This window comes from Clavelina lepadiformis, chromosome 7 (assembly GCF_947623445.1).
Source record: "Clavelina lepadiformis chromosome 7, kaClaLepa1.1, whole genome shotgun sequence".
NCBI lineage: Eukaryota > Metazoa > Chordata > Ascidiacea > Aplousobranchia > Clavelinidae > Clavelina > Clavelina lepadiformis.
Window position 1 is genome coordinate 2,101,248 of NC_135246.1, and position 18,300 is coordinate 2,119,547.

The following is an 18,300-nucleotide window of genomic DNA, read 5'->3' on the forward strand; positions in this document are numbered from 1 at the left end:
GCCGACGAGGATGGGACTCGAACCCACGCGTGCAGAGCACAATGGATTAGCAGTCCATCGCCTTAACCACTCGGCCACCTGGTCGATATGAAAACAATCTGGCCATAACGTTCAGCACATGTAATTTTTCAAAACACTACGTACATAGATTTGTCTACATATGAAGCAGAGATTCATCTGTAACAAGTCTGAGAGGATGCACGTAGAACGGAACACTTATCTGTTTGACTATGTCAATAATCTGTACTTCATTCTGTAGTGACATTGTGCTTGCCACCATCGTCACACTCAGGCAGTGGCGTTTGTAAATTTTTCTGGGTTCAAACTGCGATCTTTGGAACAATCTTACTCAGGAACTAAAAAAGAACAAACACTAGGCCATCCGATGATTTGAGTATTAGTAGGCTATATTTTTGTGATATCAAAGAAGATGTACAGTGACGACACCGAAAAGCTAAACGAATTTAACCAAACCTGGGTGTACTGTGCAGTGCTCTAATCGGTTTCATTCGTATATTCCTATTATTATTTTGAGATGAAATATGAAGACTTTGAAAATACATGGAAGATGTGCAAACTTTGTTGCGAGGGGGTGTAGCTCAAATGGTAGAGCGCGCGCTTAGCATGCGCGAGGTACCGGGATCGATACCCGGCACCTCCAAGAAACATTTTACTGATTTTCGTTTAAATCTAACTGAAAATGGATACAAAATCCCACTGATTTTTGAAGAAGCGTCTGTGTTTGAGTTTGTCGTGAGTGAATGAACATAGCACGCCGTTATAGAAACTGGGATTGGCGGGGGTGTAGCTCATATGGTAGAGCGCGCGCTTTGCATGCGCGAGGTACCGGGATCGATGCCCGGCACCTCCAATTTACATAAGTTGATTTTTGTCGATCAATGGATGGATTAGTTTGAAACTTTTTATCAAAAGATTGTATGTGCCTCGAGTGAGGATCGAACTCACGACCTTGAGATTATGAGACTCACGCGCTGCCTACTGCGCCATCGAGGCTCGTTTAGGACAAGCAATAATACCATTGCAATCCCATGTTATATAAGGCAAATCAGGCGTTTCCATTTTATAAAATACTACTCCAATAAAATATGTTTAAGCGTTGCATCGTTTACGACCTAAGATAAAAAAACTGCCTATGCTCTTTGACATTATCTTATAAGCAAAATTTATTGAGCTCCAAACACGATTTTTCGAGTAATTGCAATTAATGACAGATGATGCCTTGTGCTTTTTAAGGAAGCGTCAAACACCAAAAATGCCGTAAAATCTTTGTTTCTTTTATTATACAGTGAATTTACTAAACGAGTGATTACTCGAAAATCTTCCATGAGGCTCTCGGAAATTTTGCATGTCAATTTAGTATGCTTTGAACTACCATTCCATAAAATGTCATCAAAAAAAACACGATTCAAACTTTTTTTACAGAGGCGCAAAATAAACACTGAAATTTTTGGTCTAAAAAACCCAATTTTAGCTAATTTCATGCTAATTTTTGCCTAATTCTGCACGCGACAAGTGCTAGGGTAATTCCCAGCCTAGAAAACAACACCAACAGTGCTGCCTTCTGATTGGTCTAAATAGGTTTTTTAAAGCCCTACGTAGGAGTACAACAAATTCATAAAGATCTTAGTTTTAGGGGTTTGACGCCTCCTTAATAAACCAAACAAAGAAATTAGGCACTCACAAACGTGAAGTGAAGTTTTATTAAATTTCTGGAGATGCCAGCAATTGAACCCGGGGCCTCACACATGCGAAGCGTGCGCTCTACCACTGAGCTACATCCCCAGCCGACGAGGATGGGACTCGAACCCACGCGTGCAAAGCACAATGGATTAGCAGTCCATCGCCTTAACCACTCGGCCACCTCGTCGATATGAAAACAATCTGGCCATAACGTTCAGGACATGTAATTTTTCAAAACACTACGTACATAGATTTGTCTACATATGAAGCAGAGATTCATCTGTAACAAGTCTGAGAGGATGCACGTAGAACGGAACACCTATCTGTTTGACTATGTCAATAATCTGTACTTCATTCTGTAGTGACATTGTGCTTGCCACCATCGTCACACTCAGGATGTGGCGTTTGTAAATTTTTCTGGGTTCAAACTGCGGTCTTTGGAACAATCTTACTCAGGAACTAAAAAAGAACAAACACTAGGCCATCCGATGATTTGAGTATTAGTAGACTATATTTTTGTGATATCAAAGAAGATGTACAGTGACGACACCGAAAAGCTACACGAATTTAACCAAACCTGGGTGTACTGTGCAGTGCTCTAATCGGTTTCATTCGTATATTCCTATTATTATTTTGAGATGAAATATGAAGACTTTGAAAATACATGGAAGATGTGCGAACTTTGTTGCGAGGGGGTGTAGCTCAAATGGTAGAGCGCGCTTAGCATGCGCGAGGTACCGGGATCGATACCCGGCACCTCCAAGAAACATTTTACTGATTTTCGTTTAAATCTAACTGAAAATGGATACAAAATCCCACTGATTTTTGAAGAAGCGACTGGGTTTGAGTTTGTCGTGAGTGAATGAACATAGAACGCCGTTATAGAAACTGGGATTGGCGGGGTGTACCTCATATGGTAGAGCGCGCGCTTTGCATGCGCGAGGTACCGGGATCGATGCCCGGCACCTCCAATTTACATAAGTTGATTTTTGTCGATCAATGGATGGATTAGTTTGAAACTTTTTATCAAAAGATTGTATGTGCCTCGAGTGAGGATCGAACTCACGACCTTGAGATTATGAGACTCACGCGCTGCCTACTGCGCCATCGAGGCTCGTTGAGGACAAGCAATAATACCATTGCAATCCCATGTTATATAAGGCAAATCAGGCGTTTCCATTTTATAAAATACTACTCCAATAAAATATGTTTAAGCGTTGCATCGTTTACGACCTAAGATAAAAAAACTGCCTATGCTCTTTGACATTATCTTATAAGCAAAATTTATTGAGCTCCAAACACGATTTTTCGAGTAATTGCAATTAATGACAGATGATGCCTTGTGCTTTTTAAGGAAGCGTCAAACACCAAAAAATGCCGTAAAATCTTTGTTTCTTTTATTATACAGTGAATTTACTAAACGAGTGATTACTAGAAAATCTTCCATGAGGCTCTCGGAAATTTTGCATGTCAATTTAGTATGCTTTGAACTACCATTCCATAAAATGTCATCAAAAAAAACACGATTCAAACTTTTTTTACAGAGGCGCAAAATAAACACTGAAATTTTTGGTCTAAAAAACCCAATTTTAGCTAATTTCATGCTAATTTTTTGCCTAATTCTGCACGCGACAAGTGCTAGGGTAATTCCCAGCCTAGAAAACAACACCAACAGTGCTGCCTTCTGATTGGTCTAAATAGGTTTTTTAAAGCCCTACGTAGGAGTACAACAAATTCATAAAGATCTTAGTTTTAGGGGTTTGACGCCTCCTTAATAAACCAAACAAAGAAATTAGGCACTCACAAACGTGAAGTGAAGTTTTATTAAATTTCTGGAGATGCCAGGAATTGAACCCAGGGCCTCACACATGCGAAGCGTGCGCTCTACCACTGAGCTACATCCCCAGCCGACGAGGATGGGACTCGAACCCACGCGTGCAGAGCACAATGGATTAGCAGTCCATCGCCTTAACCACTCGGCCACCTGGTCGATATGAAAACAATCTGGCCATAACGTTCAGCACATGTAATTTTTCAAAACACTACGTACATAGATTTGTCTACATATGAAGCAGAGATTCATCTGTAACAAGTCTGAGAGGATGCACGTAGAACGGAACACTTATCTGTTTGACTATGTCAATAATCTGTACTTCATTCTGTAGTGACATTGTGCTTGCCACCATCGTCACACTCAGGCAGTGGCGTTTGTAAATTTTTCTGGGTTCAAACTGCGATCTTTGGAACAATCTTACTCAGGAACTAAAAAAGAACAAACACTAGGCCATCCGATGATTTGAGTATTAGTAGGCTATATTTTTGTGATATCAAAGAAGATGTACAGTGACGACACCGAAAAGCTAAACGAATTTAACCAAACCTGGGTGTACTGTGCAGTGCTCTAATCGGTTTCATTCGTATATTCCTATTATTATTTTGAGATGAAATATGAAGACTTTGAAAATACATGGAAGATGTGCAAACTTTGTTGCGAGGGGGTGTAGCTCAAATGGTAGAGCGCGCGCTTAGCATGCGCGAGGTACCGGGATCGATACCCGGCACCTCCAAGAAACATTTTACTGATTTTCGTTTAAATCTAACTGAAAATGGATACAAAATCCCACTGATTTTTGAAGAAGCGTCTGTGTTTGAGTTTGTCGTGAGTGAATGAACATAGCACGCCGTTATAGAAACTGGGATTGGCGGGGGTGTAGCTCATATGGTAGAGCGCGCGCTTTGCATGCGCGAGGTACCGGGATCGATGCCCGGCACCTCCAATTTACATAAGTTGATTTTTGTCGATCAATGGATGGATTAGTTTGAAACTTTTTATCAAAAGATTGTATGTGCCTCGAGTGAGGATCGAACTCACGACCTTGAGATTATGAGACTCACGCGCTGCCTACTGCGCCATCGAGGCTCGTTTAGGACAAGCAATAATACCATTGCAATCCCATGTTATATAAGGCAAATCAGGCGTTTCCATTTTATAAAATACTACTCCAATAAAATATGTTTAAGCGTTGCATCGTTTACGACCTAAGATAAAAAAACTGCCTATGCTCTTTGACATTATCTTATAAGCAAAATTTATTGAGCTCCAAACACGATTTTTCGAGTAATTGCAATTAATGACAGATGATGCCTTGTGCTTTTTAAGGAAGCGTCAAACACCAAAAATGCCGTAAAATCTTTGTTTCTTTTATTATACAGTGAATTTACTAAACGAGTGATTACTCGAAAATCTTCCATGAGGCTCTCGGAAATTTTGCATGTCAATTTAGTATGCTTTGAACTACCATTCCATAAAATGTCATCAAAAAAAACACGATTCAAACTTTTTTTACAGAGGCGCAAAATAAACACTGAAATTTTTGGTCTAAAAAACCCAATTTTAGCTAATTTCATGCTAATTTTTGCCTAATTCTGCACGCGACAAGTGCTAGGGTAATTCCCAGCCTAGAAAACAACACCAACAGTGCTGCCTTCTGATTGGTCTAAATAGGTTTTTTAAAGCCCTACGTAGGAGTACAACAAATTCATAAAGATCTTAGTTTTAGGGGTTTGACGCCTCCTTAATAAACCAAACAAAGAAATTAGGCACTCACAAACGTGAAGTGAAGTTTTATTAAATTTCTGGAGATGCCAGCAATTGAACCCGGGGCCTCACACATGCGAAGCGTGCGCTCTACCACTGAGCTACATCCCCAGCCGACGAGGATGGGACTCGAACCCACGCGTGCAAAGCACAATGGATTAGCAGTCCATCGCCTTAACCACTCGGCCACCTCGTCGATATGAAAACAATCTGGCCATAACGTTCAGGACATGTAATTTTTCAAAACACTACGTACATAGATTTGTCTACATATGAAGCAGAGATTCATCTGTAACAAGTCTGAGAGGATGCACGTAGAACGGAACACCTATCTGTTTGACTATGTCAATAATCTGTACTTCATTCTGTAGTGACATTGTGCTTGCCACCATCGTCACACTCAGGATGTGGCGTTTGTAAATTTTTCTGGGTTCAAACTGCGGTCTTTGGAACAATCTTACTCAGGAACTAAAAAAGAACAAACACTAGGCCATCCGATGATTTGAGTATTAGTAGACTATATTTTTGTGATATCAAAGAAGATGTACAGTGACGACACCGAAAAGCTACACGAATTTAACCAAACCTGGGTGTACTGTGCAGTGCTCTAATCGGTTTCATTCGTATATTCCTATTATTATTTTGAGATGAAATATGAAGACTTTGAAAATACATGGAAGATGTGCGAACTTTGTTGCGAGGGGGTGTAGCTCAAATGGTAGAGCGCGCTTAGCATGCGCGAGGTACCGGGATCGATACCCGGCACCTCCAAGAAACATTTTACTGATTTTCGTTTAAATCTAACTGAAAATGGATACAAAATCCCACTGATTTTTGAAGAAGCGACTGGGTTTGAGTTTGTCGTGAGTGAATGAACATAGAACGCCGTTATAGAAACTGGGATTGGCGGGGTGTACCTCATATGGTAGAGCGCGCGCTTTGCATGCGCGAGGTACCGGGATCGATGCCCGGCACCTCCAATTTACATAAGTTGATTTTTGTCGATCAATGGATGGATTAGTTTGAAACTTTTTATCAAAAGATTGTATGTGCCTCGAGTGAGGATCGAACTCACGACCTTGAGATTATGAGACTCACGCGCTGCCTACTGCGCCATCGAGGCTCGTTGAGGACAAGCAATAATACCATTGCAATCCCATGTTATATAAGGCAAATCAGGCGTTTCCATTTTATAAAATACTACTCCAATAAAATATGTTTAAGCGTTGCATCGTTTACGACCTAAGATAAAAAAACTGCCTATGCTCTTTGACATTATCTTATAAGCAAAATTTATTGAGCTCCAAACACGATTTTTCGAGTAATTGCAATTAATGACAGATGATGCCTTGTGCTTTTTAAGGAAGCGTCAAACACCAAAAAATGCCGTAAAATCTTTGTTTCTTTTATTATACAGTGAATTTACTAAACGAGTGATTACTAGAAAATCTTCCATGAGGCTCTCGGAAATTTTGCATGTCAATTTAGTATGCTTTGAACTACCATTCCATAAAATGTCATCAAAAAAAACACGATTCAAACTTTTTTTACAGAGGCGCAAAATAAACACTGAAATTTTTGGTCTAAAAAACCCAATTTTAGCTAATTTCATGCTAATTTTTTGCCTAATTCTGCACGCGACAAGTGCTAGGGTAATTCCCAGCCTAGAAAACAACACCAACAGTGCTGCCTTCTGATTGGTCTAAATAGGTTTTTTAAAGCCCTACGTAGGAGTACAACAAATTCATAAAGATCTTAGTTTTAGGGGTTTGACGCCTCCTTAATAAACCAAACAAAGAAATTAGGCACTCACAAACGTGAAGTGAAGTTTTATTAAATTTCTGGAGATGCCAGGAATTGAACCCAGGGCCTCACACATGCGAAGCGTGCGCTCTACCACTGAGCTACATCCCTAGCCGACGAGGATGGGACTCGAACCCACGCGTGCAGAGCACAATGGATTAGCAGTCCATCGCCTTAACCACTCGGCCACCTGGTCGATATGAAAACAATCTGGCCATAACGTTCAGCACATGTAATTTTTCAAAACACTACGTACATAGATTTGTCTACATATGAAGCAGAGATTCATCTGTAACAAGTCTGAGAGGATGCACGTAGAACGGAACACCTATCTGTTTGACTATGTCAATAATCTGTACTTCATTCTGTAGTGACATTGTGCTTGCCACCATCGTCACACTCAGGCAGTGGCGTTTGTAAATTTTTCTGGGTTCAAACTGCGATCTTTGGAACAATCTTACTCAGGAACTAAAAAAGAACAAACACTAGGCCATCCGATGATTTGAGTATTAGTAGGCTATATTTTTGTGATATCAAAGAAGATGTACAGTGACGACACCGAAAAGCTAAACGAATTTAACCAAACCTGGGTGTACTGTGCAGTGCTCTAATCGGTTTCATTCGTATATTCCTATTATTATTTTGAGATGAAATATGAAGACTTTGAAAATACATGGAAGATGTGCGAACTTTGTTGCGAGGGGGTGTAGCTCAAATGGTAGAGCGCGCGCTTAGCATGCGCGAGGTACCGGGATCGATACCCGGCACCTCCAAGAAACATTTTACTGATTTTCGTTTAAATCTAACTGAAAATGGATACAAAATCCCACTGATTTTTGAAGAAGCGTCTGTGTTTGAGTTTGTCGTGAGTGAATGAACATAGCACGCCGTTATAGAAACTGGGATTGGCGGGGGTGTAGCTCATATGGTAGAGCGCGCGCTTTGCATGCGCGAGGTACCGGGATCGATGCCCGGCACCTCCAATTTACATAAGTTGATTTTTGTCGATCAATGGATGGATTAGTTTGAAACTTTTTATCAAAAGATTGTATGTGCCTCGAGTGAGGATCGAACTCACGACCTTGAGATTATGAGACTCACGCGCTGCCTACTGCGCCATCGAGGCTCGTTTAGGACAAGCAATAATACCATTGCAATCCCATGTTATATAAGGCAAATCAGGCGTTTCCATTTTATAAAATACTACTCCAATAAAATATGTTTAAGCGTTGCATCGTTTACGACCTAAGATAAAAAAAACTGCCTATGCTCTTTGACATTATCTTATAAGCAAAATTTATTGAGCTCCAAACACGATTTTTCGAGTAATTGCAAATAATGACAGATGATGCCTTGTGCTTTTTAAGGAAGCGTCAAACACCAAAAATGCCGTAAAATCTTTGTTTCTTTTATTATACAGTGAATTTACTAAACGAGTGATTACTCGAAAATCTTCCATGAGGCTCTCGGAAATTTTGCATGTCAATTTAGTATGCTTTGAACTACCATTCCATAAAATGTCATCAAAAAAAACACGATTCAAACTTTTTTTACAGAGGCGCAAAATAAACACTGAAATTTTTGGTCTAAAAATCCCAATTTTAGCTAATTTCATGCTAATTTTTGCCTAATTCTGCACGCGACAAGTGCTAGGGTAATTCCCAGCCTAGAAAACAACACCAACAGTGCTGCCTTCTGATTGGTCTAAATAGGTTTTTTAAAGCCCTACGTAGGAGTACAACAAATTCATAAAGATCTTAGTTTTAGGGGTTTGACGCCTCCTTAATAAACCAAACAAAGAAATTAGGCACTCACAAACGTGAAGTGAAGTTTTATTAAATTTCTGGAGATGCCAGCAATTGAACCCGGGGCCTCACACATGCGAAGCGTGCGCTCTACCACTGAGCTACATCCCCAGCCGACGAGGATGGGACTCGAACCCACGCGTGCAAAGCACAATGGATTAGCAGTCCATCGCCTTAACCACTCGGCCACCTCGTCGATATGAAAACAATCTGGCCATAACGTTCAGGACATGTAATTTTTCAAAACACTACGTACATAGATTTGTCTACATATGAAGCAGAGATTCATCTGTAACAAGTCTGAGAGGATGCACGTAGAACGGAACACCTATCTGTTTGACTATGTCAATAATCTGTACTTCATTCTGTAGTGACATTGTGCTTGCCACCATCGTCACACTCAGGCAGTGGCGTTTGTAAATTTTTCTGGGTTCAAACTGCGGTCTTTGGAACAATCTTACTCAGGAACTAAAAAAGAACAAACACTAGGCCATCCGATGATTTGAGTATTAGTAGACTATATTTTTGTGATATCAAAGAAGATGTACAGTGACGACACCGAAAAGCTACACGAATTTAACCAAACCTGGGTGTACTGTGCAGTGCTCTAATCGGTTTCATTCGTATATTCCTATTATTATTTTGAGATGAAATATGAAGACTTTGAAAATACATGGAAGATGTGCGAACTTTGTTGCGAGGGGGTGTAGCTCAAATGGTAGAGCGCGCTTAGCATGCGCGAGGTACCGGGATCGATACCCGGCACCTCCAAGAAACATTTTACTGATTTTCGTTTAAATCTAACTGAAAATGGATACAAAATCCCACTGATTTTTGAAGAAGCGACTGGGTTTGAGTTTGTCGTGAGTGAATGAACATAGAACGCCGTTATAGAAACTGGGATTGGCGGGGTGTAGCTCATATGGTAGAGCGCGCGCTTTGCATGCGCGAGGTACCGGGATCGATGCCCGGCACCTCCAATTTACATAAGTTGATTTTTGTCGATCAATGGATGGATTAGTTTGAAACTTTTTATCAAAAGATTGTATGTGCCTCGAGTGAGGATCGAACTCACGACCTTGAGATTATGAGACTCACGCGCTGCCTACTGCGCCATCGAGGCTCGTTTAGGACAAGCAATAATACCATTGCAATCCCATGTTATATAAGGCAAATCAGGCGTTTCCATTTTATAAAATACTACTCCAATAAAATATGTTTAAGCGTTGCATCGTTTACGACCTAAGATAAAAAAACTGCCTAGGCTCTTTGACATTATCTTATAAGCAAAATTTATTGAGCTCCAAACACGATTTTTCGAGTAATTGCAATTAATGACAGATGATGCCTTGCGCTTTTTAAGGAAGCGTCAAACACCAAAAAATGCCGTAAAATCTTTGTTTCTTTTATTATACAGTGAATTTACTAAACGAGTGATTACTAGAAAATCTTCCATGAGGCTCTCGGAAATTTTGCATGTCAATTTAGTATGCTTTGAACTACCATTCCATAAAATGTCATCAAAAAAAACACGATTCAAATTTTTTTTACAGAGGCGCAAAATAAACACTGAAATTTTCGGTCTAAAAAACCCAATTTTAGCTAATTTCATGCTAATTTTTAGCCTAATTCTGCACGCGACAAGTGCTAGGGTAATTCCCAGCCTAGAAAACAACACCAACAGTGCTGCCTTCTGATTGGTCTAAATAGGTTTTTTAAAGCCCTACGTAGGAGTACAACAAATTCATAAAGATCTTAGTTTTAGGGGTTTGACGCCTCCTTAATAAACCAAACAAAGAAATTAGGCACTCACAAACGTGAAGTGAAGTTTTATTAAATTTCTGGAGATGCCAGGAATTGAACCCGGGGCCTCACACATGCGAAGCGTGCGCTCTACCACTGAGCTACATCCCCAGCCGACGAGGATGGGACTCGAACCCACGCGTGCAGAGCACAATGGATTAGCAGTCCATCGCCTTAACCACTCGGCCACCTGGTCGATATGAAAACAATCTGGCCATAACGTTCAGCACATGTAATTTTTCAAAACACTACGTACATAGATTTGTCTACATATGAAGCAGAGATTCATCTGTAACAAGTCTGAGAGGATGCACGTAGAACGGAACACCTATCTGTTTGACTATGTCAATAATCTGTACTTCATTCTGTAGTGACACTGTGCTTGCCACCATCGTCACACTCAGGCAGTGGCGTTTGTAAATTTTTCTGGGTTCAAACTGCGATCTTTGGAAAAATCTTACTCAGGAACTAAAAAAGAACAAACACTAGGCCATCCGATGATTTGAGTATTAGTAGGCTATATTTTTGTGATATCAAAGAAGATGTACAGTGACGACACCGAAAAGGTACACGAATTTAACCAAACCTGGGTGTACTGTGCAGTGCTCTAATCGGTTTCATTCGTATATTCCTATTATTATTTTGAGATGAAATATGAAGACTTTGAAAATACATGGAAGATGTGCGAACTTTGTTGCGAGGGGGTGTAGCTCAAATGGTAGAGCGCGCGCTTAGCATGCGCGAGGTACCGGGATCGATACCCGGCACCTCCAAGAAACATTTTACTGATTTTCGTTTAAATCTAACTGAAAATGGATACAAAATCCCACTGATTTTTGAAGAAGCGACTGGGTTTGAGTTTGTCGTGAGTGAATGAACATAGAACGCCGTTATAGAAACTGGGATTGGCGGGGTGTACCTCATATGGTAGAGCGCGCGCTTTGCATGCGCGAGGTACCGGGATCGATGCCCGGCACCTCCAATTTACATAAGTTGATTTTTGTCGATCAATGGATGGATTAGTTTGAAACTTTTTATCAAAAGATTGTATGTGCCTCGAGTGAGGATCGAACTCACGATCTTGAGATTATGAGACTCACGCGCTGCCTACTGCGCCATCGAGGCTCGTTTAGGACAAGCAATAAAAACCTTTGCAATCCCATGTTATATAAGGCAAATCAGGCGTTTCCATTTTATAAAATACTACTCCAATAAAATATGTTTAAGCGTTGCATCGTTTACGACCTAAGATAAAAAAAACTGCCTATGCTTTTTGACATTATCTTATAAGCAAAATTTATTCAGCTCCAAACACGATTTTTCGAGTAATTGCAATTAATGACAGATGATGCCTTGCGCTTTTTAAGGAAGCGTCAAACACCAAAAATGCCGTAAAATCTTTGTTTCTTTTATTATACAGTGAATTTACTAAACGAGTGATTACTAGAAAATCTTCCATGAGGCTCTCGGAAATTTTGCATGTCAATTTAGTATGCTTTGAACTACCATTCCATAAAATGTCATCAAAAAAAACACGATTCAAATTTTTTTTACAGAGGCGCAAAATAAACACTGAAATTTTCGGTCTAAAAAACCCAATTTTAGCTAATTTCATGCTAATTTTTAGCCTAATTCTGCACGCGACAAGTGCTAGGGTAATTCCCAGCCTAGAAAACAACACCAACAGTGCTGCCTTCTGATTGGTCTAAATAGGTTTTTTAAAGCCCTACGTAGGAGTACAACAAATTCATAAAGATCTTCGTTTTATGGGTTTGACGCCTCCTTAATAAACCAAACAAAGAAATTAGGCACTCACAAACGTGAAGTGAAGTTTTATTAAATTTCTGGAGATGCCAGGAATTGAACCCGGGGCCTCACACATGCGAAGCGTGCGCTCTACCACTGAGCTACATCCCCAGCCGACGAGGATGGGACTCGAACCCACGCGTGCAGAGCACAATGGATTAGCAGTCCATCGCCTTAACCACTCGGCCACCTGGTCGATATGAAAACAATCTGGCCATAACGTTCAGCACATGTAATTTTTCAAAACACTACGTACATAGATTTGTCTACATATGAAGCAGAGATTCATCTGTAACAAGTCTGAGAGGATGCACGTAGAACGGAACACTTATCTGTTTGACTATGTCAATAATCTGTACTTCATTCTGTAGTGACATTGTGCTTGCCACCATCGTCACACTCAGGCAGTGGCGTTTGTAAATTTTTCTGGGTTCAAACTGCGATCTTTGGAACAATCTTACTCAGGAACTAAAAAAGAACAAACACTAGGCCATCCGATGATTTGAGTATTAGTAGGCTATATTTTTGTGATATCAAAGAAGATGTACAGTGACGACACCGAAAAGGTACACGAATTTAACCAAACCTGGGTGTACTGTGCAGTGCTCTAATCGGTTTCATTCGTATATTCCTATTATTATTTTGAGATGAAATATGAAGACTTTGAAAATACATGGAAGATGTGCGAACTTTGTTGCGAGGGGGTGTAGCTCAAATGGTAGAGCGCGCGCTTAGCATGCGCGAGGTACCGGGATCGATACCCGGCACCTCCAAGAAACATTTTACTGATTTTCGTTTAAATCTAACTGAAAATGGATACAAAATCCCACTGATTTTTGAAGAAGCGACTGGGTTTGAGTTTGTCGTGAGTGAATGAACATAGAACGCCGTTATAGAAACTGGGATTGGCGGGGTGTACCTCATATGGTAGAGCGCGCGCTTTGCATGCGCGAGGTACCGGGATCGATGCCCGGCACCTCCAATTTACATAAGTTGATTTTTGTCGATCAATGGATGGATTAGTTTGAAACTTTATATCAAAAGATTGTATGTGCCTCGAGTGAGGATCGAACTCACGATCTTGAGATTATGAGACTCACGCGCTGCCTACTGCGCCATCGAGGCTCGTTTAGGACAAGCAATAAAAACCTTTGCAATCCCATGTTATATAAGGCAAATCAGGCGTTTCCATTTTATAAAATACTACTCCAATAAAATATGTTTAAGCGTTGCATCGTTTACGACCTAAGATAAAAAAAACTGCCTATGCTTTTTGACATTATCTTATAAGCAAAATTTATTGAGCTCCAAACACGATTTTTCGAGTAATTGCAATTAATGACAGATGATGCCTTGCGCTTTTTAAGGAAGCGTCAAACACCAAAAAATGCCGTAAAATCTTTGTTTCTTTTATTATACAGTGAATTTACTAAACGAGTGATTACTCGAAAATCTTCCATGAGGCTCTCGGAAATTTTGCATGTCAATTTAGTATGCTTTGAACTACCATTCCATAAAATGTCATAAAAAAAACACGATTCAAACTTTTTTTACAGAGGCGCAAAATAAACACAGAAATTTTTTGTCTAAAAAACCCAATTTTAGCTAATTTCATGCTAATTTTTAGCCTAATTCTGCACGCGACAAGTGCTAGGGTAATTCCCAGGCTAGAAAACAACACCAACAGTGCTGCCTTCTGATTGGTCTAAATAGGTTTTTTAAAGCCCTACGTAGGAGTACAACAAATTCATAAAGATCTTAGTTTTAGGGGTTTGACGCCTCCTTAATAAACCAAACAAAGAAATTAGGCACTCACAAACGTGAAGTGAAGTTTTATTAAATTTCTGGAGATGCCAGGAATTGAACCCGGGGCCTCACACATGCGAAGCGTGCGCTCTACCACTGAGCTACATCCCCAGCCGACGAGGATGGGACTCGAACCCACGCGTGCAGAGCACAATCGATTAGCAGTCCATCGCCTTAACCACTCGACCACTTCCTCGATATGAAAACAATCTGGCCATAACGTTCAGCACATGTAATTTTTCAAAACACTACGTACATAGATTTGTCTACATATGAAGCAGAGATTCATCTGTAACAAGTCTGAGAGGATGCACGTAGAACGGAACACCTATCTGTTTGACTATGTCAATAATCTGTACTTCATTCTGTAGTGACATTGTGCTTGCCACCATCGTCACACTCAGGCAGTGGCGTTTGTAAATTTTTCTGGGTTCAAACTGCGGTCTTTGGAACAATCTTACTCAGGAACTAAAAAAGAACAAACACTAGGCCATCCGATGATTTGAGCATTAGTAGGCTATATTTTTGTGATATCAAAGAAGATGTACAGTGACGACACCGAAAAGCTACACGAATTTAACCAAACCTGGGTGTACTGTGCAGTGCTCTAATCGGTTTCATTCGTATATTCCTATTATTATTTTGAGATGAAATATGAAGACTTTGAAAATACATGGAAGATGTGCGAACTTTGTTGCGAGGGGGTGTAGCTCAAATGGTAGAGCGCGCGCTTAGCATGCGCGAGGTACCGGGATCGATACCCGGCACCTCCAAGAAACATTTTACTGATTTTCGTTTAAATCTAACTGAAAATGGATACAAAATCCCACTGATTTTTGAAGAAGCGACTGGGTTTGAGTTTGTCGTGAGTGAATGAACATAGCACGCCGTTATAGAAACTGGGATTGGCGGAGGTGTAGCTCATATGGTAGAGCGCGCGCTTTGCATGCGCGAGGTACCGGGATCGATGCCCGGCACCTCCATTTTACATAAGTTGATTTTTGTCGATCAATGGATGGATTAGTTTGAAACTTTTTATCAAAAGATTGTATGTGCCTCGAGTGAGGATCGAACTCACGACCTTGAGATTATGAGACTCACGCGCTGCCTACTGCGCCATCGAGGCTCGTTTAGGACAAGCAATAATACCATTGCAATCCCATGTTATATAAGGCAAATCAGGCGTTTCCATTTTATAAAATACTACTCCAATAAAATATGTTTAAGCGTTGCATCGTTTACGACCTAAGATAAAAAAACTGCCTATGCTCTTTGACATTATCTTATAAGCAAAATTTATTGAGCTCCAAACACGATTTTTCGAGTAATTGCAATTAATGACAGATGATGCCTTGCGCTTTTTAAGGAAGCGTCAAACACCAAAAAATGCCGTAAAATCTTTGTTTCTTTTATTATACAGTGAATTTACTAAACGAGTGATTACTCGAAAATCTTCCATGAGGCTCTCGGAAATTTTGCATGTCAATTTAGTATGCTTTGAACTACCATTCCATAAAATGTCATCAAAAAAAACACGATTCAAACTTTTTTTACAGAGGCGCAAAATAAACACTGAAATTTTTGGTCTAAAAAACCCAATTTTAGCTAATTTCATGCTAATTTTTAGCCTAATTCTGCACGCGACAAGTGCTAGGGTAATTCCCAGGCTGGAAAACAACACCAACAGTGCTGCCTTCTGATTGGTCTAAATAGGTTTTTTAAAGCCCTACGTAGGAGTACAACAAATTCATAAAGATCTTAGTTTAAGGGGTTTGACGCCTCCTTAATAAACCAAACAAAGAAATTAGGTCCTCACAAACGTGAAGTGAAGTTTTATTAAATTTCTGGAAATGCCAGGAATTGAATCCGGGGCCTCACACATGCGAAGCGTGCGCTTTACCACTGAGATACATCCCCAGCCGACGAGGATGGGACTCGAATCCACGCGTGCAGAGCACAATGGATTAGCAGTCCATCGCCTTAACCACTCGGCCACCTCGTCGATATGAAAACAATCTGGCCATAACGATCAGCACATGTAATTTTTCAAAACACTACGTACATAGATTTGTCTACATATGAAGCAGAGATTCATCTGTAACAAGTCTGAGAGGATGCACGTAGAACGGAACACCTATCTGTTTGACTATGTCAATAATCTGTACTTCATTCTGTAGTGACATTGTGCTTGCCACCATCGTCACACTCAGGCAGTGGCGTTTGTAAATTTTTCTGGGTTCAAACTGCGGTCTTTGGAACAATCTTACTCAGGAACTAAAAAAGAACAAACACTAGGCCATCCGATGATTTGAGTTTTAGTAGGCTATATTTTTGTGATATCAAAGAAGATGTACAGTGACAACACCGAAAAGCTACACGAATTTAACCAAACCTGGGTGTACTGTGCAGTGCTCTAATCGGTTTCATTCGTATATTCCTATTATTATTTTGAGATGAAATATGAAGACTTTGAAAATACATGGAAGATGTGCGAACTTTGTTGCGAGGGGGTGTAGCTCAAATGGTAGAGCGCGCGCTTAGCATGCGCGAGGTACCGGGATCGATACCCGGCACCTCCAACAAACATTTTACTGATTTTCGTTTAAATCTAAATGAAAATGGATACAAAATCCCACTGATTTTTGAAGAAGCGACTGGGTTTGAGTTTGTCGTGAGTGAATGAACATAGCACGCCGTTATAGAAACTGGGATTGGCGGGGGTGTAGCTCATATGGTAGAGCGCGCGCTTTGCATGCGCGAGGTACCGGGATCGATGCCCGGCACCTCCAATTTACATAAGTTGATTTTTGTCGATCAATGGATGGATTAGTTTGAAACTTTTTATCAAAAGATTGTATGTGCCTCGACTGAGGATCGAACTCACGACCTTGAGATTATGAGACTCACGCGCTGCCTACTGCGCCATCGAGGCTCGTTTAGGACAAGCAATAATACCATTACAATCCCATGTTATATAAGGCAAATCAGGCGTTTCCATTTTATAAAATACTACTCCAATAAAATATGTTTAAGCGTTGCATCGTTTACGAACTAAGATAAAATAACTGCCTATGCTCTTTGACATTATCTTATAAGCAAAATTTATTGAGCTCCAAACACGATTTTTCGAGTAATTGCAATTAATGACAGATGATGCCTTGCGCTTTTTAAGGAAGCGTCAAACACCAAAAAATGCCGTAAAATCTTTGTTTCTTTTATTATACAGTGAATTTACTAAACGAGTGATTACTAGAAAATCTTCCATGAGGCTCTCGGAAATTTTGCATGTCAATTTAGTATGCTTTGAACTACCATTCCATAAAATGTCATCAAAAAAAACACGATTCAAACTTTTTTTACAGAGGCGCAAAATAAACACTGAAATTTTTGGTCTAAAAAACCCAATTTTAGCTAATTTCATGCTAATTTTTAGCCTAATTCTGCACGCGACAAGTGCTAGGGTAATTCCCAGGCTAGAAAACAACACCAACAGTGCTGCCTTCTGATTGGTCTAAATAGGTTTTTTAAAGCCCTACGTAGGAGTACAACAAATTCATAAAGATCTTAGTTTTAGAGGTTTGACGCCTCCTTAATAAACCAAACAAAGAAATTAGGCCCTCACAAACGTGAAGTGAAGTTTTATTAAATTTCTGGAGATGCCAGGAATTGAACCCGGGGCCTCACACATGCGAAGCGTGCGCTCTACCACTGAGCTACATCCCCAGCCGACGAGGATGGGACTCGAATCCACGCGTGCAGAGCACAATGGATTAGCAGTCCATCGCCTTAACCACTCGGCCACCTCGTCGATATGAAAACAATCTGGCCATAACGTTCAGGACATGTAATTTTTCAAAACACTACGTACATAGATTTGTCTACATATGAAGCAGAGATTCATCTGTAACAAGTCTGAGAGGATGCACGTAGAACGGAACACCTATCTGTTTGACTATGTCAATAATCTGTACTTCATTC

General features: G+C 40.3%; 42 non-coding genes across 42 annotated transcripts; 12 read left to right on the forward strand and 30 right to left on the reverse strand.

Moving 5' to 3' along the window:
* Positions 1 to 2: 2 nt before the first annotated feature.
* Trnas-gcu (transfer RNA serine (anticodon GCU)) lies at positions 3 to 84 on the reverse strand. The gene has a single exon. It is a non-coding gene; the product is annotated as a tRNA-Ser (tRNA).
* Positions 85 to 588: 504 nt separating this feature from the next.
* On the forward strand, positions 589 to 661 carry Trnaa-agc (transfer RNA alanine (anticodon AGC)). Its single transcript has one exon. It is a non-coding gene; the product is annotated as a tRNA-Ala (tRNA).
* Positions 662 to 798: 137 nt separating this feature from the next.
* Positions 799 to 871, forward strand: Trnaa-ugc (transfer RNA alanine (anticodon UGC)). The gene has a single exon. It is a non-coding gene; the product is annotated as a tRNA-Ala (tRNA).
* Positions 872 to 941: 70 nt separating this feature from the next.
* On the reverse strand, positions 942 to 1,014 carry Trnam-cau (transfer RNA methionine (anticodon CAU)). Its single transcript has one exon. It is a non-coding gene; the product is annotated as a tRNA-Met (tRNA).
* Positions 1,015 to 1,731: 717 nt separating this feature from the next.
* On the reverse strand, positions 1,732 to 1,803 carry Trnaa-cgc (transfer RNA alanine (anticodon CGC)). Its single transcript has one exon. It is a non-coding gene; the product is annotated as a tRNA-Ala (tRNA).
* Positions 1,804 to 1,806: 3 nt separating this feature from the next.
* On the reverse strand, positions 1,807 to 1,888 carry Trnas-gcu (transfer RNA serine (anticodon GCU)). Its single transcript has one exon. It is a non-coding gene; the product is annotated as a tRNA-Ser (tRNA).
* An 854-nt stretch (positions 1,889 to 2,742) lies between these two features.
* Positions 2,743 to 2,815, reverse strand: Trnam-cau (transfer RNA methionine (anticodon CAU)). The gene has a single exon. It is a non-coding gene; the product is annotated as a tRNA-Met (tRNA).
* Positions 2,816 to 3,534: 719 nt separating this feature from the next.
* On the reverse strand, positions 3,535 to 3,606 carry Trnaa-cgc (transfer RNA alanine (anticodon CGC)). Its single transcript has one exon. It is a non-coding gene; the product is annotated as a tRNA-Ala (tRNA).
* A 3-nt stretch (positions 3,607 to 3,609) lies between these two features.
* Trnas-gcu (transfer RNA serine (anticodon GCU)) lies at positions 3,610 to 3,691 on the reverse strand. The gene has a single exon. It is a non-coding gene; the product is annotated as a tRNA-Ser (tRNA).
* A 504-nt stretch (positions 3,692 to 4,195) lies between these two features.
* Trnaa-agc (transfer RNA alanine (anticodon AGC)) lies at positions 4,196 to 4,268 on the forward strand. Its single transcript has one exon. It is a non-coding gene; the product is annotated as a tRNA-Ala (tRNA).
* A 137-nt stretch (positions 4,269 to 4,405) lies between these two features.
* Positions 4,406 to 4,478, forward strand: Trnaa-ugc (transfer RNA alanine (anticodon UGC)). The gene has a single exon. It is a non-coding gene; the product is annotated as a tRNA-Ala (tRNA).
* A 70-nt stretch (positions 4,479 to 4,548) lies between these two features.
* Positions 4,549 to 4,621, reverse strand: Trnam-cau (transfer RNA methionine (anticodon CAU)). Its single transcript has one exon. It is a non-coding gene; the product is annotated as a tRNA-Met (tRNA).
* A 717-nt stretch (positions 4,622 to 5,338) lies between these two features.
* Positions 5,339 to 5,410, reverse strand: Trnaa-cgc (transfer RNA alanine (anticodon CGC)). Its single transcript has one exon. It is a non-coding gene; the product is annotated as a tRNA-Ala (tRNA).
* Positions 5,411 to 5,413: 3 nt separating this feature from the next.
* Trnas-gcu (transfer RNA serine (anticodon GCU)) lies at positions 5,414 to 5,495 on the reverse strand. Its single transcript has one exon. It is a non-coding gene; the product is annotated as a tRNA-Ser (tRNA).
* An 854-nt stretch (positions 5,496 to 6,349) lies between these two features.
* On the reverse strand, positions 6,350 to 6,422 carry Trnam-cau (transfer RNA methionine (anticodon CAU)). The gene has a single exon. It is a non-coding gene; the product is annotated as a tRNA-Met (tRNA).
* A 719-nt stretch (positions 6,423 to 7,141) lies between these two features.
* On the reverse strand, positions 7,142 to 7,213 carry Trnaa-cgc (transfer RNA alanine (anticodon CGC)). The gene has a single exon. It is a non-coding gene; the product is annotated as a tRNA-Ala (tRNA).
* A 3-nt stretch (positions 7,214 to 7,216) lies between these two features.
* Positions 7,217 to 7,298, reverse strand: Trnas-gcu (transfer RNA serine (anticodon GCU)). The gene has a single exon. It is a non-coding gene; the product is annotated as a tRNA-Ser (tRNA).
* A 504-nt stretch (positions 7,299 to 7,802) lies between these two features.
* On the forward strand, positions 7,803 to 7,875 carry Trnaa-agc (transfer RNA alanine (anticodon AGC)). The gene has a single exon. It is a non-coding gene; the product is annotated as a tRNA-Ala (tRNA).
* Positions 7,876 to 8,012: 137 nt separating this feature from the next.
* Trnaa-ugc (transfer RNA alanine (anticodon UGC)) lies at positions 8,013 to 8,085 on the forward strand. The gene has a single exon. It is a non-coding gene; the product is annotated as a tRNA-Ala (tRNA).
* A 70-nt stretch (positions 8,086 to 8,155) lies between these two features.
* Positions 8,156 to 8,228, reverse strand: Trnam-cau (transfer RNA methionine (anticodon CAU)). Its single transcript has one exon. It is a non-coding gene; the product is annotated as a tRNA-Met (tRNA).
* A 718-nt stretch (positions 8,229 to 8,946) lies between these two features.
* On the reverse strand, positions 8,947 to 9,018 carry Trnaa-cgc (transfer RNA alanine (anticodon CGC)). The gene has a single exon. It is a non-coding gene; the product is annotated as a tRNA-Ala (tRNA).
* Positions 9,019 to 9,021: 3 nt separating this feature from the next.
* Trnas-gcu (transfer RNA serine (anticodon GCU)) lies at positions 9,022 to 9,103 on the reverse strand. The gene has a single exon. It is a non-coding gene; the product is annotated as a tRNA-Ser (tRNA).
* Positions 9,104 to 9,957: 854 nt separating this feature from the next.
* Positions 9,958 to 10,030, reverse strand: Trnam-cau (transfer RNA methionine (anticodon CAU)). Its single transcript has one exon. It is a non-coding gene; the product is annotated as a tRNA-Met (tRNA).
* Positions 10,031 to 10,749: 719 nt separating this feature from the next.
* On the reverse strand, positions 10,750 to 10,821 carry Trnaa-cgc (transfer RNA alanine (anticodon CGC)). Its single transcript has one exon. It is a non-coding gene; the product is annotated as a tRNA-Ala (tRNA).
* Positions 10,822 to 10,824: 3 nt separating this feature from the next.
* On the reverse strand, positions 10,825 to 10,906 carry Trnas-gcu (transfer RNA serine (anticodon GCU)). Its single transcript has one exon. It is a non-coding gene; the product is annotated as a tRNA-Ser (tRNA).
* Positions 10,907 to 11,410: 504 nt separating this feature from the next.
* Positions 11,411 to 11,483, forward strand: Trnaa-agc (transfer RNA alanine (anticodon AGC)). Its single transcript has one exon. It is a non-coding gene; the product is annotated as a tRNA-Ala (tRNA).
* A 279-nt stretch (positions 11,484 to 11,762) lies between these two features.
* Positions 11,763 to 11,835, reverse strand: Trnam-cau (transfer RNA methionine (anticodon CAU)). The gene has a single exon. It is a non-coding gene; the product is annotated as a tRNA-Met (tRNA).
* Positions 11,836 to 12,555: 720 nt separating this feature from the next.
* On the reverse strand, positions 12,556 to 12,627 carry Trnaa-cgc (transfer RNA alanine (anticodon CGC)). Its single transcript has one exon. It is a non-coding gene; the product is annotated as a tRNA-Ala (tRNA).
* A 3-nt stretch (positions 12,628 to 12,630) lies between these two features.
* On the reverse strand, positions 12,631 to 12,712 carry Trnas-gcu (transfer RNA serine (anticodon GCU)). The gene has a single exon. It is a non-coding gene; the product is annotated as a tRNA-Ser (tRNA).
* A 504-nt stretch (positions 12,713 to 13,216) lies between these two features.
* Trnaa-agc (transfer RNA alanine (anticodon AGC)) lies at positions 13,217 to 13,289 on the forward strand. Its single transcript has one exon. It is a non-coding gene; the product is annotated as a tRNA-Ala (tRNA).
* A 279-nt stretch (positions 13,290 to 13,568) lies between these two features.
* On the reverse strand, positions 13,569 to 13,641 carry Trnam-cau (transfer RNA methionine (anticodon CAU)). The gene has a single exon. It is a non-coding gene; the product is annotated as a tRNA-Met (tRNA).
* Positions 13,642 to 14,361: 720 nt separating this feature from the next.
* Positions 14,362 to 14,433, reverse strand: Trnaa-cgc (transfer RNA alanine (anticodon CGC)). The gene has a single exon. It is a non-coding gene; the product is annotated as a tRNA-Ala (tRNA).
* Positions 14,434 to 14,438: 5 nt separating this feature from the next.
* On the reverse strand, positions 14,439 to 14,519 carry Trnas-gcu (transfer RNA serine (anticodon GCU)). The gene has a single exon. It is a non-coding gene; the product is annotated as a tRNA-Ser (tRNA).
* A 503-nt stretch (positions 14,520 to 15,022) lies between these two features.
* On the forward strand, positions 15,023 to 15,095 carry Trnaa-agc (transfer RNA alanine (anticodon AGC)). Its single transcript has one exon. It is a non-coding gene; the product is annotated as a tRNA-Ala (tRNA).
* A 137-nt stretch (positions 15,096 to 15,232) lies between these two features.
* On the forward strand, positions 15,233 to 15,305 carry Trnaa-ugc (transfer RNA alanine (anticodon UGC)). The gene has a single exon. It is a non-coding gene; the product is annotated as a tRNA-Ala (tRNA).
* Positions 15,306 to 15,375: 70 nt separating this feature from the next.
* Positions 15,376 to 15,448, reverse strand: Trnam-cau (transfer RNA methionine (anticodon CAU)). Its single transcript has one exon. It is a non-coding gene; the product is annotated as a tRNA-Met (tRNA).
* A 794-nt stretch (positions 15,449 to 16,242) lies between these two features.
* Trnas-gcu (transfer RNA serine (anticodon GCU)) lies at positions 16,243 to 16,324 on the reverse strand. Its single transcript has one exon. It is a non-coding gene; the product is annotated as a tRNA-Ser (tRNA).
* A 504-nt stretch (positions 16,325 to 16,828) lies between these two features.
* On the forward strand, positions 16,829 to 16,901 carry Trnaa-agc (transfer RNA alanine (anticodon AGC)). The gene has a single exon. It is a non-coding gene; the product is annotated as a tRNA-Ala (tRNA).
* Positions 16,902 to 17,038: 137 nt separating this feature from the next.
* Positions 17,039 to 17,111, forward strand: Trnaa-ugc (transfer RNA alanine (anticodon UGC)). Its single transcript has one exon. It is a non-coding gene; the product is annotated as a tRNA-Ala (tRNA).
* Positions 17,112 to 17,181: 70 nt separating this feature from the next.
* Trnam-cau (transfer RNA methionine (anticodon CAU)) lies at positions 17,182 to 17,254 on the reverse strand. Its single transcript has one exon. It is a non-coding gene; the product is annotated as a tRNA-Met (tRNA).
* A 719-nt stretch (positions 17,255 to 17,973) lies between these two features.
* Trnaa-cgc (transfer RNA alanine (anticodon CGC)) lies at positions 17,974 to 18,045 on the reverse strand. The gene has a single exon. It is a non-coding gene; the product is annotated as a tRNA-Ala (tRNA).
* Positions 18,046 to 18,048: 3 nt separating this feature from the next.
* On the reverse strand, positions 18,049 to 18,130 carry Trnas-gcu (transfer RNA serine (anticodon GCU)). Its single transcript has one exon. It is a non-coding gene; the product is annotated as a tRNA-Ser (tRNA).
* Positions 18,131 to 18,300: the final 170 nt, after the last annotated feature.